This window comes from Melospiza melodia, chromosome 16 (assembly GCF_035770615.1).
Source record: "Melospiza melodia melodia isolate bMelMel2 chromosome 16, bMelMel2.pri, whole genome shotgun sequence".
In the NCBI taxonomy this organism is placed as follows: domain Eukaryota; kingdom Metazoa; phylum Chordata; class Aves; order Passeriformes; family Passerellidae; genus Melospiza; species Melospiza melodia.
Window position 1 is genome coordinate 16,586,085 of NC_086209.1, and position 14,061 is coordinate 16,600,145.

General features: G+C 40.9%; 1 long non-coding RNA gene across 1 annotated transcript; it reads right to left on the minus strand.

Annotated features, from left to right (window-relative positions):
* Positions 1-1,151: 1,151 nt before the first annotated feature.
* LOC134425519 (uncharacterized) lies at positions 1,152-11,574 on the minus strand. Its single transcript, XR_010029704.1, has 3 exons — positions 11,357-11,574; positions 6,890-6,974; positions 1,152-1,287 (listed from the first exon to the last, which is right to left on the minus strand). It is a non-coding gene; the product is annotated as an uncharacterized LOC134425519 (long non-coding RNA).
* Between the last annotated feature and the right edge of the window lie 2,487 nt (positions 11,575-14,061).

Genomic DNA, 14,061 nt, shown 5'->3' on the forward strand with positions numbered 1-14,061 from the left:
AATCTTGTGTAATAAATATTCTTCTTAATGATAAACCCAAAATTCTTAATTTTGTCAGTTTGTTTCCCCTCCATGCCTACTGTGCTGTAAGGCCACATAATACCGTCAGTCACAAAGACTAAAAACTAATTTCTAAAGTACCATGTTAGGGCAAAACACCTCTGAGGGGATGGAGCAGATCCTTCTGCCATGTTCTACACTGGCCACTCACTGAAAACTCTGTCTCTAAAATTAAAAAGTGTTCACCAAATCTGCTCAAGAGGCTTTTGGAAAGGTAAGGGTTTCAGGGTGAGTGCCTACAACGATCTGGTATTTTAAGGCACTGTGACATCTGGAGACATTCATCACATATAATTTTTCCCATTTCCTCCAGGCATTAAACCCAAATAGACACCCTGCTTTACATAGGAGTGTCTATAAAAAGCATTTCAGGTAAATTCTATCCCACAGGTTACAAAGGAACTACATGAAAAGAAAATCTTGTCATAAAACCTCATTCTTGCTTCACGAGCTTGTAAGAGCTGTTAGTGTCTTCTCACAAACAATTTTTAAAAGAGCATTTCTTAGAAAGCAGTAAAATATGATTACAACAACCTCTGTTTTACACAGACCATAAGAAAGTTTTTTGTGCTTCAGTCGGAAACTACAGAAACTGCAGCAATACTCCTCAGGGGAAAAGGTGCTGTAATACAAAATGTGGAAACAGTGCTGGTTTGCCAGCTCAGGAGCGTTACCTGCATGCAGCACACGTTGCCCTGCTTAATAAAGGAGTTTCTACCAGGGTCAGCAGAAAGCTGGCCCCGAGTCATCCTGCTGGAATGGAAATAGGAACAGCTTCCGGAAGGCTCTGCAGATGTGGTGAGGATTATTGGAGTCATAAATAACAACAGTGCCTAATGCATGCAGGGTGATCTGTACCAGGTAATGAAAAGAGCCTCAAACAAAGCTTCTGCATTTTAATGTGACCAAAATTCCATGTGCATCCCAACCCTGGGATGGTGCTGCACTGTGCTGTGCAGGGTGTTACCTGCTGTGGAATTCTGGCTGTGACAGCTGGGGCTACAAGGAACAGAACTGCTTTGATATAAAATAGAAAAATACTCCCTTGGGAACACCACGATCAGGAACAGTGTTTACAACATTTATACTTACATTATTTATGGGGTTGGGAAGCTCTCTGAAGGACCGAGGCACAGAGGGTTACGAAGCCTGGCAGGCAGCAGCACCCCATAAGCAGCTTGATGAGGCAGATAAAAATCTGCTTTCAGCTGGAGGAAGGCTTTAGAGCTGGAAGTGAAGTCAGAACCAGCTGGTGAGCAGAGGCTTTGTTTGTGTGATCCTCCCTTTGAAGGCAGAGCCATCCTGCACCTGAGGTTTGGTGGAAGGTGCCAGTCTGCAGAGAGAGCCCAGTGCCCCCACTGCATCCCAAATGACCCAATCCACACAGCCCAGTGTCCCCACTCCATCCCAAATTACCTGATCCATTCATCCCAGTGTCCCCACTTTGTTCCTGTTACCCTCAGGGTCAGGCTGTGCTGATGGTGGGACAGCAGCTGGTAGAGGGAATCAAAGCAAGGTGTCCCTGTCCTCATTCCAAAGGCTGGCACAGCCTGGCTGCAGGGCTCTGCTTTGGACCAGCGAAAGCACCAGGGATTGCCATGAAGATGAGGCATTTTCAGACAAGAGAACAGATGTCTAGGACTGGCTGTTGAAGTCACAAGTACAGCACTGGCAAACTGAGCTCATTTCTGGGTGTGTTGGTAGCAGAAATGACCCAGGATGGTCAGAGCCCACTTGATGCAGGCCAGGTTTTGTGGCCATGCCTGGCACCAGCAGGTTCTGCTCTCTGGGGCCCAGGCTGGGGCTGAGGGGATTTAAGAGGAGCAGCAGGAGCTGAATGGGGATGGGAAACAACAGGTGAGCACTGAGCAAAGGTCTGGCTGGGGAGCACCCAAGGAGTGCTGGAGAGCTGGCTCTGCAGCACCTGCAGCCCCATCTGCCTCCTCTCCAGTTTGTGCAGTTTTGGGGCACAGAATGCTGAGAGCGAGGATGGCAGCTGGGGTTTGGGGCTGCCTGACCCTCTGCCCTTGTGGTTCGTGGCTCTGCTTCCCACAGGAAGAAAACAAAAAAGCACACGAGGTGAAATTCCTTGAGTTGTTCAGGACAGCACTCCAGCCCCACGGTGGAGCAGCAGGGGCTGCTCAGAGCCCATCATTCCCACTGTGCCCTACAACATTTCTGTGTGCTCACCCACAATGACTTTTTGCCTGCTGTATCATTTTATATTGCATTTAGAAATGTGTTTTAACAAGGTGCCTTGCTATGCATGACTAGCAGGGTTGGATCTGAAATGCTTCTTGAGTGATTTTGGAATTATAATTCTCCTTTTATATTCAGTGGTAAGAAAATTCAGTGAACAGAAAGGGTTGAACAGAGTTTAGGGTATGGTTTAAAGACTCATTTACCTTGCTGGCACTAGCTCATGATCAGACCATAAAGAGTGAAGGAAAACTCTCTTATCCCATTAATATGTTCCTTATAATAAATTATGATATCAATTGTAGTTTATACACTTCAAAAATAAATGGAAATCCTTGGAATATGAAAAAATATCAAGATTTTAAAATTGCATTTATTGATTAGTATCTGGGATGATTTATAATCTAAATTTGTCAAGGAGCATGGAAATACACTTCTAGTTTTGCTGTGCCACCAGAGAGGAAAAATCATCTTTGTATTAGAGTATAACAGCAGTACATAAAGTACCAAAACAGAATAAATGACATTGTTTTATAAAGACACTGGGTTTGTGATGGCTCTCAGTATTTTCAACTACTCAAAAGATTGTATTTCATGGTGTGAAATGAAACAATTCAGTTTCATTACCCTGAAGCAGAAGTCACTCCTTTGTTGTGCCCATTTTCCTGTTTGAATCATTGAGGGTATTTAACAGTCACTTTACTTTGTTTCAGATAATTAATGCCATACAGGAGATTGGTGATCAAGCAAAAAAAAAACCCTCATTGAACAACTTTCCTGCTACCCATTAGAGACCTTTTTTCAGCATGCTAAGGAGTAAATGCCTCAGCCGAATGAAACACTGCCAGTTATTATTTGCCAAATATCAATTGCAAAAAAACCCCCTTCAGAACATAACATTGCATGATAAACATAACACTTTAAGGCTTAGTAGAAAATAAAAACATGATGCTAAACTTTATCCTGACACTGCAAAAGTCCTGCGAGCCCCAGCAGTGGTATCTGTGTTTGGCTGCCAGCTGAAATTTCCAGTTCAGGGGAAGGGAACTGACAAAGGAGAGGGCCTGCAGACATGTGGAACACAGGGAGAGCTGATCTGGGAGTTAAACACTGCTCAGCTCCATGCCAAGGAAAGATATTACATTCATTATGACCAAAGAGCAGGAAACCTGTTCAATTCCAAAGCAACAATTTGCATTTCCCTGTCCAGGACGGACTGCCTGAGGAACAGAGCTCCTTATTAAAGGGGATAAAGGAGCTGTGCTTGTGGCACATTAAAATAAGTGTTGGTACCTGGTGTTTTTGGGGAGAACAATGCAGGGATGTGGGGGTTTATCTTTGCTGTTACTTGTACATGACTAAAAAGGTGTTTCAGAAACAGCTGGTCTGTCTTTAAAGAAAACGTGAAATCATTAAGCAAGTAGAAGAGAAAAGTATTTGGAATATAAAACTATTAAAAGTGAGGGAGTAAGTTCTTAACATCCATAAATAAAATCTGCTATAGATTTTAGAGACTGTTTTTCTACCCAGAAACCTCTCAAGATGAAAGAATGCCTTAAGATATACTTAATTTCTGATGCATCATCATTTCCATTATTCAACTGCTGTGAAATTTCTGAGGATGAAGGATGATGGGAATTTTAAATAACAAGTGCATTGAACAGTTCTTTGGTCAATGTGCATCACAGGAACAAAACAGCTGAATATCTGACGAATCTGGGCATAGAAACTGGAATAGGGATATTTTAACCTGATTCTACTTCTACATCATTAGTAACAACTAGATTTTACTTACACATTATCACTGCTGCTGTTGTGGCAGCCAGAGGCTGACTGAAATGCCTTGTGCCATGCTGGGACCTACAGAGCTTCTCTTCTACATCACATTATTTGGCTATACATAGTATATGTTATAGTATATATCTTTCTGTCATGAAATTTAGGGGGTTTTCCACAGTTTCTCTCTCTTGGTGTGACCTAAGTTTTGATAAATTCCTATAATTTACACCCGAAATTTCAATTTCCTGTGAGTACAGAGTTTATGCTGTTTGTCTTAATGCAACACAGAAAAATTTCCAGGTTATGGATGCATTTAGCAGACTTTTGGTTTTGCTGAGGTAAAACATTGTGCAGAATTTATCTTTGAAAAAATTATTCATTCTGAGCCCTTCCCACTTCTGAGAAAGCTTCAATTTCTGACCTGTTTATTACCAGGCAGGTAGAAAGCAAGAAACTAACTTGATTTTTGTTTTCCTATAAAAATTTATAAAATCTATAGCTGCTTCTGTGGGATTTCAGAACCAGAGCTCCTGACAATCCTCCCACATCTGTTTCATCAGCTGATTAAAATGCAGATCTCTGAGGAGGTAACACATTTTGGGATGCTGGGCGTTCCTCTACCCAACTCATTATTAAGAGAACAACTTTATGCACCATCAGCAACTTGGCAGTGCAAACATGAAACAGTTCTGTAAATGGGACTTGGTGTTTTGTTTATGAGAACTTCCATTTTCTGGGAGGCTTTATGGCTTTTATCACCCACTTGAGCATAAAAGTTCTCGTTATCTTATAAAACCTTTTAGCACAAGAAAGAATTCAGATAGGAGCCTTATGTGAAGTGATGAATATCTGGTTTCCTGATTGTGTTGTATGATTTTTGGTGGTTTGGATTTTTTTTTTTAAGCCCACAAGCCACCTGACAAGTTCTAACTTATGCTTCCAAAAGTGAGATCCTTGTGCTGATAGGGACAGCGTGTGCTGTTGCACTTAATTTTATAACTCCTCTTTATTTGTGTTTCGAGTTGGAAAAGAGTCAAAATCCAAACATTCCAGTCACATGTGTATTTTGATTTTGTTTTTGATTTCACAATTAGAATAGTTGCAGTTTAAACCCACAACTGCTGGATTTTTTGAGGAAGGAATTTTTATTTTGACACAGCTCCTCTGTCTAGTCTCTGACTTGCTTTACTCTGCCAGTTTTGCCCCCAAACTAGAATAAAAGAATTAATTGTACCCCAGTAAAGCTAACCCTGTACAATGCTGCTGGCAAAACCAGTCACTGCCTGGAGCCAGCAAAATGCACCCAGTTTGAGGAAGCACAAAAGTTTTAAGAAAAAAGTTTTTTCCTTCTGTATCTCACCCTGATTAACACTTAGGAAGAATTTTGGTGCACAGGGGGGTAACACACAGCTCAGCATTTTGGGGATTATTGCCACTGACTCAAAGCACTTCCTTAACCACTCCATCAGATTACTCTTTCCTCAGCTGCTGTAAATTCCCTGCTGGATCAGCCAGCCACATGCAGTTGGGATGTAAATGATGTTTTAAAACACCCCATGGATATGGAGGGTTACTGGTTTATAATGAACAGGGTTATTTATACTTTGCACCTTCCTCCCAGGTAGGTCTTTACACTCACACAGTCTGTATAAAGCTCCAGAGCAAGAACAAAGTCCATGGAGCAGTGAGAGATTAAAGAGTCTTGGCTTTCACTAATTGCCTCCTGTTTCCTCATTTACAGAGCTGAGCAAATGAGCAAATGAGGGTTTCAGTCATCCCTGGGCATTGGCTGCAGCACTAGGAAGGGGATCCCTGTTGTGGGACTGCTGATGATTTACCCAGCTATGTGAGTCCACAAGTGCACAATCCCAACACTCCATGTACTATTGCAATCCACATTAGCTGCTGCTTTTATCTTTGTATCACATTATTTGCTTTTTCTTACACTTTTTTCCATTTCACTAAGATGCCACCAGATTGTGTTTTCTACATTACCTCATGCACACACTGTAATACTTCAGCTTTCCTTCTCTGCTTTCTGCTGTCTGGTTCACACATAATTGTTCTTTTATTATTGTTACTCTATTTCCTACTCTTTTACTATTTTTACCTGTGAATTATTATATTTGTCAAAAAAAGCTTTCACTTGCATAATTTGTCAGGTACACACAGGCTAAAAAGGCAGTTCACCACCACAGAGACATTAAAGAATCCTCTCTGTGCCTGATGGGCTATTGCTGCATTGGTTCAGTTCTAAAGAATCTGCTTTAACTCTCAGTTTCTTTTGTCCTGAAACAATGGAAAATCAAAAACCCTTCCTCCAAACTGCTCAGGCATCAGCACCTTCTGGAGCTTGTTGTGAAGCATCAGCTCCATTCCGCCTGAAGCACGCTTTGTGTTCAGAAATTCACATTTTCCATCTCAGTTTATCTTGAGATAAATTATTTTGTTATTAGCCAGGAGTTAGGCTGCTTCTCATGAGATGTCAGATCTGTGTTGTCCCCATCCTGGTGTTTGGAGCAGTGCTGAAAAGTTGAGGAGGTGTCCCCAGACCCCTGCATGGTTGAAAGCTGAAATTTGCAGCAAGGTCTGCACCAGAATGGAGTCACTTCAGTCCCTGACCCTCACAAACCACAGAAACACCTCAGAATATTCATCAGCACCCACCTCCCTGCTCTGGGCTGCTCTTGGACCAGGGAACAAGTAGGATCTTCAGCCATAAACAGGTTCAGGCTTTAAAGCAAATTAAGAAAGGCTTAAAAACCTGCAGCTAAAGGAGGCTGTTTTAGGACTGCCCTGTTTGCATAGAATCCTTAAATTGGGAATAACTGGAAGTGAGAATGGTCCTTACTTGAGACATGGCTGTAGATAATCAACTTGAGATGTGTTTGCCTCCTGTGCAAGGCAGGCACTGCTCTTCCATGCTTCCAGACTACCTGAAAAACAGGATGTGTTATTTTAAGGTAAAAATATTGGAATTCTTTTTCTAAGTTAAAACCAGAAGGGTAAATAAGAGGTGGCGTGTTTCAGACACTGTGTCTGCCCTTGGGGATGGTCTGTGCCATACCTGGCTTTGTTCACTTATCAGCTCTTAAGCTATTGGTAAAAATCTTGTAGTATAGTAGTAGTAATAATAATAATAATAATAATAATAATAATAATAATAATAATAATAATAATAATAATAATAATAATAGTAGTAGTAGTAGTAGTAGTAGTAGTAGTAAACAACCATATAACTGCATCAGAAAAGATGTTCCTCTGTTCCCTGCAGCCCAATTTCTCTGTCTCTAAGGAAGATTATCCACAAAGCATTTTACACCACAGAGCATGGGGCTAAAATAAACTCAGTGTGAAAGAGGCATGTGCTTTACAGACAGTGAGAGTGAAGAGAGACAACTCTGTTCCTCACAAGCTACTAATTCACAAACTGCTAATTCTGTGGTCAGTGCAATTTAGACTATCACTCCCAGGACTCAATAATTACCTCATTATTTTAATTGCAAGTCAGCTGCCAACCCAAGTGATCAGTCAGAAAGACACAGGAGAACCTTCTACCTGTGGCCAGAGTCGAAGGTGAGCCCAGGAGCTTTTCCTAAATGATCCAGCACCCCTCATCCTTGCACCCATCAGTGCTGCTCCACAGACATGGCTGGGCTGGGAGTATCCAGCCTGTAGCTTTAGGAACTGGGAAGAGTTCTGGAAAATCATCAACTATCAATAATAAGTTTTTCTAATGACAGGAGCAGAAGAAAGAATATTCTTCAAGCAGGAGGACAGGCTCAAACCAGTTCTGCAGGAAGCGTCACGCACCAAAGATCAAGAAGAATGCTAATGTGCAATCATTGAACAGAATAGGAGCCAAAACTTGATCTGAGGCACGTAATGAATAATGCTATACAATCAGCTCCTCTACACCCACAGCCTCTCTAAATTTATAAGCCATACATGCCATTGGATGGAATTGAAATGCATTTCCCATCGTCGAAGGGTACCATCCAATCTGCTCTAACACAGGACCATATTGGGACTGAGCAGACCATTCTGTTTGTTAGAAACCCACCAGAATGTGCTGGTATTTATATCTCATAAAAGCTGTTCAGTAAACACAGTACAAAGACCTCTGATTTCACCCAATGCACAAACACGTGCAAAGAATTTCATTCTCAGATTCAAACACGAGAGAGCTCTCTGTCAAATGAGCTTAACCATCATTCCCCATCCCAGGGAATTAAACACCTTTCCACTTGGAAAAACTCTCCTGGCTTCACCAATTGGAATTTCTTAGTTGAAATGACAAACTCTGAATTTGCCTATGACAGTTATTTAAATGCAGTATTAGAGACAACAGTTTGGGGTTTTTTTCCCACCAACATCCTGATGTCTTCTTTGTCCTTTAACATTTCTGTGTGGACTTATATTTGTTGGTGTATTTTTATGGATGTGACAGCTCAAGCCTGTAAGAATGACTGTTATAATAATTTCATTTTTATTGTAAAGATTCTTTGTCAGTCTTGGGAAAAAGCAAAAGAGAAAGAACTACAAACACCACAACAATCTCTGCCATGTGCAATTGCTAAATCTGCTTTTCCAAGCCACACAAACTGAACTGTAATAAACCAATAAACCAAGAGAGTAGAAGCAAGTCAGGGTCATAACTCCTGCCTTGAGAAGGAAAGGAACCTCTGAGGCTGAAAAGGAGCAAGGCACTTTTCATTTCTGTTCCTGATTAATTCACAGTGCAAGGTGGAAGGATCTTGAGGGATCAGCTGCTCCTAAATGCATCCTCAAGTTTGTCAGTCCCTTTCTGGCAACAGCAGAACCTCTGTAGGCAATCCACTCCCTGCCTTAACTGTTGTTATCAGTTTCCTTGAGATTATCTTTAAATTTCCCTTGCTGCCTCTCAGGACCATTATTTCTAGAGCTGCTTGTGGTGAGCAGAGGGGAAAATGCTATTTCCTTTCACAGGCTAAAGACTGTAAGATATCACATTTAATAATCTCAAAGACATTTCCACTGAAAAAAACTCAAAGCAAAAGAGACTCTCTGGAAATACCTGACAGAAGGAGAAATCTGCTCTCTTGGCAGGCTCTCCCTCTCTGGGCAAACCAAACACACACAGTTAGAATTACTCAGGGGTTGCAAAACTGCTCCAAAGCATCCCCAAATCTCTTCACTTAGCCTGGAAGGTGTTTGGGTTTGGCCAAGGAGTCACAAGGTGCCCTCAGGCCAGGCAGGGAGTTTGGGAGCTGATTGCAGGCCAGGTGATCTGGTTCCCTGCATCTTCCCTTCCTGGAGCACAGAGAATGTCAAACCAGGAACCAGCAGGAGCCTCAGCACATTAACACAGAGAATTACCCAGCTTGAGTCTGAACATGGGAAAGAGCAGGACATTTCAGTTCAGACCGAGCATCCCAGGATGGTTTGGGTTGGAGGGACCCTAAAGCCCATCCAGTGCCACCCCTGCCATGGGCAGGGACATTTCCACTGTCCCAGGTGCTCCAAGCCCTGTCCAGCCTGGCCTGGGGCATTCCAGGGATCCAGGGGCAGCCACAGCTTCTCTGCAAATGAATTGTCATAATTACTTTTATAATTATTTCAGGATTCTGTTGCAGGACACAGAGCTGATTACCTCGAATCTGTGTGTGTAATAATCCTGCATTGTAACTCAAACCCACAGCATCATTGCAATGGTGGCAGATTTTACTCTGTGTGGTATTTCTGGACAAACAATTAAATATAATGTTGAGAATCTTCAACTTTTCCCCTAAATTTTCCCAATCATTAATTACGATTTATGTCCTGTACCTTACTTCTCTCACCGAGATTGATTTTTTGTTGTAATTGCTGGAAGTTGCCTGGTTCTGGGATTCTTAAAATATGAACAAACATTTGAAAAGAAATCTTGACTTTGGAGTAGCTTTGTCAATCCTCATGGAGCCAATGACTGAACAGAATACAAAGGGGAAGTGAGTGAGCTGGCAGAAATTACCAGAAAGGCATTTATAGGGGAAAGCATAGAACATTTACAAAATAAAATAACATTTCTCATAAGTGATATGGCTATTTTTAATAAAATATTTGCATGCAATTTCACTTAATAATTCAAATGTTTATAGTCTGGTAGCACTAGAACAACAGAATGGACCAAGCTGTGCAGCTTTTCTTTCCAGACAAGAGCAGAGATGAATTTCAGAATCATCTGAGCCCAGTGCATTGGGAAAGATAAGTGACAAGGCAACTTCACAATGGCTCAGACCCAGAAAATTTGGGTTTGTTACCTTCGTGTTGTTTTGAGTTGATGGCAACAATCTTCAGTCTTGTGCAAGGATTTAGAGAGAGAATGATGGGTATAATTCAGGAATAAGGCGCTTTGTAGGGTGGAGTTAAACTTCAAAGGTGGTGAAATAAAGGCCACTCATCACTACACCTCACAGCTGTCCCTCTATTGTAATTAAATAGGACATTTATTGCCAAGTGTTATGACATTTAATCAGCTATATAAAAATAATAATAGTTATAAGAGTGATAAGCATCATCACCAAAGTTATTATGAGAACAAGCTGAGATCCCATGCCCAGTATCTCTAAAAGTTCTGACAGACAATTCATTCCAGAGTGTCAGTACTGTCCACAATACTTTCTTGGAATGTATCCTGATAAATTTAATTCTTTAATGAGAGTTTTTGCAAAGAATCCCACGGTTCCTACTCACCAAAAGAAACAACAGCTATCCTCTGCCATTATATTGGACCTATTTATCCCTATAAGGATGTGAAATTATTTTTTTTTCTTTTTATTCAGGCATATTAATGAAAAATTGTCATTTTGCACAATATCATAGGGGGCAGGCCAAGTAAAGGGTTGGCAAATTATTGATCACAGGCCATGAATAATATTGCAGCTGCAGACCCCAAATAAGATTCTTGACTTTCATTCTCTGATTTTTACACCACTTTCCTTTCCCACATAAGGAACTGGATTGGATTCATCCATTCCTTTCTTCTGTTGCACAGGAATGCATGAGCTGTCCTTCAATAAATGGGTTTTTTAAACCTTATCCTCCAGGCCTTGGGAGAAAACGTGGAAAAAATGAAATACGACAGAAATGTCAAAAGATCTAAAACAAAAATCCCACCAAAAAAAAAAACAAAAAACCAAAACCAAAAAACAAAAAACCAAAAAAAAAAAAAACACAAAAAACAACAACAACAAAAAAAAAAAAAAAAAAAAAAAAAAAAGTGCACATTTTGAAATATTTAGGGGGAAAAATAAAGGATGAGTCAATGGACCTGAGTCCCTTCCTGCAAGTTTTGTACCTTTTCCTTGTGCATTCCAGTTCTTACAGCTCAAGCAATTCTTTCAGTTGGTTATTGGCAGCACATTTCTTCTGCTGTGAGGTTCTGCCTGTTTGGTTTTGGGTGAGCCACTTCCAAGAGGCACCAAAGCCACCAGCGAGGTTCTCGTTGCGGGCTGGGAGAACAAGGAGCTCCTGTTGTGTTCCAGAAGGATGAAAACAGGAGTGGAGAAGGAGAACGAGGAGGAATCATCACTTCTGAATGCAGGCACACAGTGCCAGCCAGGGCCTGGACTCCTGAGCCTCCCTGGCAGGGAGAGAATTCCCCCTGGGACAAAGGGAGGAATGCAGTCACGAGGAGCCACAGGCATCTCCCACCTGGTCCATGGAGCCACCCAAAAATGCTCCTGCATGTTCTGCAAACATTCCGCCCATGTCCCCTCAGGAGCACTGCCTGGGAGCAAGGAGGTGCCTCCACACACACAAAAAAGATGGTTTTTTTCAATTATTTTAAAGAACAGCCAATTAACCTCCCTGTATATCACATATTTGTGCCAAACAGTGACAGTAAGGAATTTTCTTGCGAACTTGGTCATACCATCAAGACTACTCATTTGGCCAAACAATTACATCCAGCTGCTTCCTAACACTCCCCAATTAACTGATTTTTTTCTTGTGTTCTCATGTTCATAGCAGCCAACTGGGAGTCCAACCAGCAGGAGCATTCTTATGGATGTTATGTGCCCATTCCCACACTTTGCACTGGTGCTATATTTGTTATTTAGAACAAGCCCAGATTGTTCCTGGAACCGTGCCTATAGAAACTCCTGCTGTAATGTGTTTATATGATCTATAATTACAGGCAAGCTGCAACCTGTCCACAGCCAGTGCATTATCAAACACATGAGCCAGTCCCTGGATTAACTATTCCATCTGATAAACTCCCTTTCTTCAGCAGCTAATGCCAGGGAAGCTAAAAGAACACAGGCTGCACTTTTGAGATGGCCAATATATAATATTTCAATATACAGCATTCCAAGCCAGTTAAAGAACATTCAAAACTACCAAATTTTCCCCAGAGCAAAAGAGGTGTCAAGGCACACCAGGATGAAGATTAGGCCAAGGGTTAGTTCATGTCAGTATTTGCATTTGAAAATACTTGTCAAAAACCACAAAGAAGATGTAGGAACAATCATGGTCCTCACCTGCCAACAGAGCTTCATGCAGCTGAGCCTGTGTACACAAATATAAACTGTAAAATCTGTTTATAATCCCAGCAAACAACAGATTGTTACAGGTTTTGATCTAAATACTGTGTCAAGATAAATAATTAGGACAGTCTTAGTACCTGTAAGGGGAAAAAATCTTGGTAGAAATAACATTTTAGTTAAACAGAAGAGTGGAGCTGCAAGGTTTAATTATTTGAATTACTTTGATGTACTTCACATACAGATCTTAGTACCTTTCATACCCAGTATTTTATATTCTTCTGACACCAAGCATCTAAACAAGTATTTTCTCAAAAAAATTGTAAATACATGTCAGTAAATTTCTGCTCATTCATTCTGCATCAAGGCAGCAAGTTATCAGGAAGGATTTTTAAATAATCTTAATGCTTATAAATACTTTTAATCCCATCTACTAAATGCCTCTTTCATATGTGATGTCTGAGACAGATCTAGAAAACCTTGCTTCAGTTCTATCTAATCTTTAGCTTAATGCCATTGTCTAACCAGCACCACAACTCAGACAGAAGGGGTCCTGCTGGTGTTTTGGATATTCATTCCCATTAACAGAGGGAGAAGATGACATGGAAACCATTGCATCCAAAGTGCAGAGGGACAGGGACTTGTGGTGCTCTTTGCCATTTTATTTTTTTTCTATCTTTACAAATCTCGAGTGAAATCCAAGGCTAAAAGATGAATTTTGCAGTTATGAAATGGATGTGGCCAAAATATCCCCAGCACAGCTGGTCTCACTGAAATGAGGTGCAGATGGCAGAAATCTTGCAGCAACAATCTTATAAAATTTGATAGGAAAATTGCGCAATCTGCCTTATCAACTCACCAAGGGCATTCCTGCACATGTGGGGAAGCAACTTCTGCTCTCTCATATCTGACAATTCCCAATTTGTAACTCCAGCAGTTGCATTTTACATGTGAATTAAATGTTATTGTGTTGGTTTAGTGTTATTCTATAGTTATAATCAAGAGCAAGAAATAATTCCACAGTATTTTGATTTGGAGTTCCCATTGTGTTTGTGTTTTCTATTGCACCATGGTGTTATTAAAGATTATATAAGAAGTTACCACCTGCTGGTACCTCTGACACAGAGGAAGGAGGAAATAAATAAAGAACTGAAGACCTTCCTGAGGTCACTGGGGCTGTCAGGGCATTACAGACATGTCTGACATTTAACCTCCCACAGGGAAATTCCCAAAGAATTGCACTTAAATACCTGAGTTCTGAGCTCTCACAGCTCCAGCTCTTCCTCCCCAGCTGCAGGTACACAAAGCTACACAATGTTTTAGTCAGGAAAGTAACTCCACTGTAGACCTTATTGTTTTTTAAAAATTAAGGTTTTCTGCAGCTGCCTGGTGTTCCTTTGAAGGAACTCTGTCTTGTATATAATATTAATGACATATGAATCAATATAGAAACTATGATGCAAGTCATTTCCACTAGAGAATGTTACTTAATTACAAATACACCCAATTATGGCAGGAA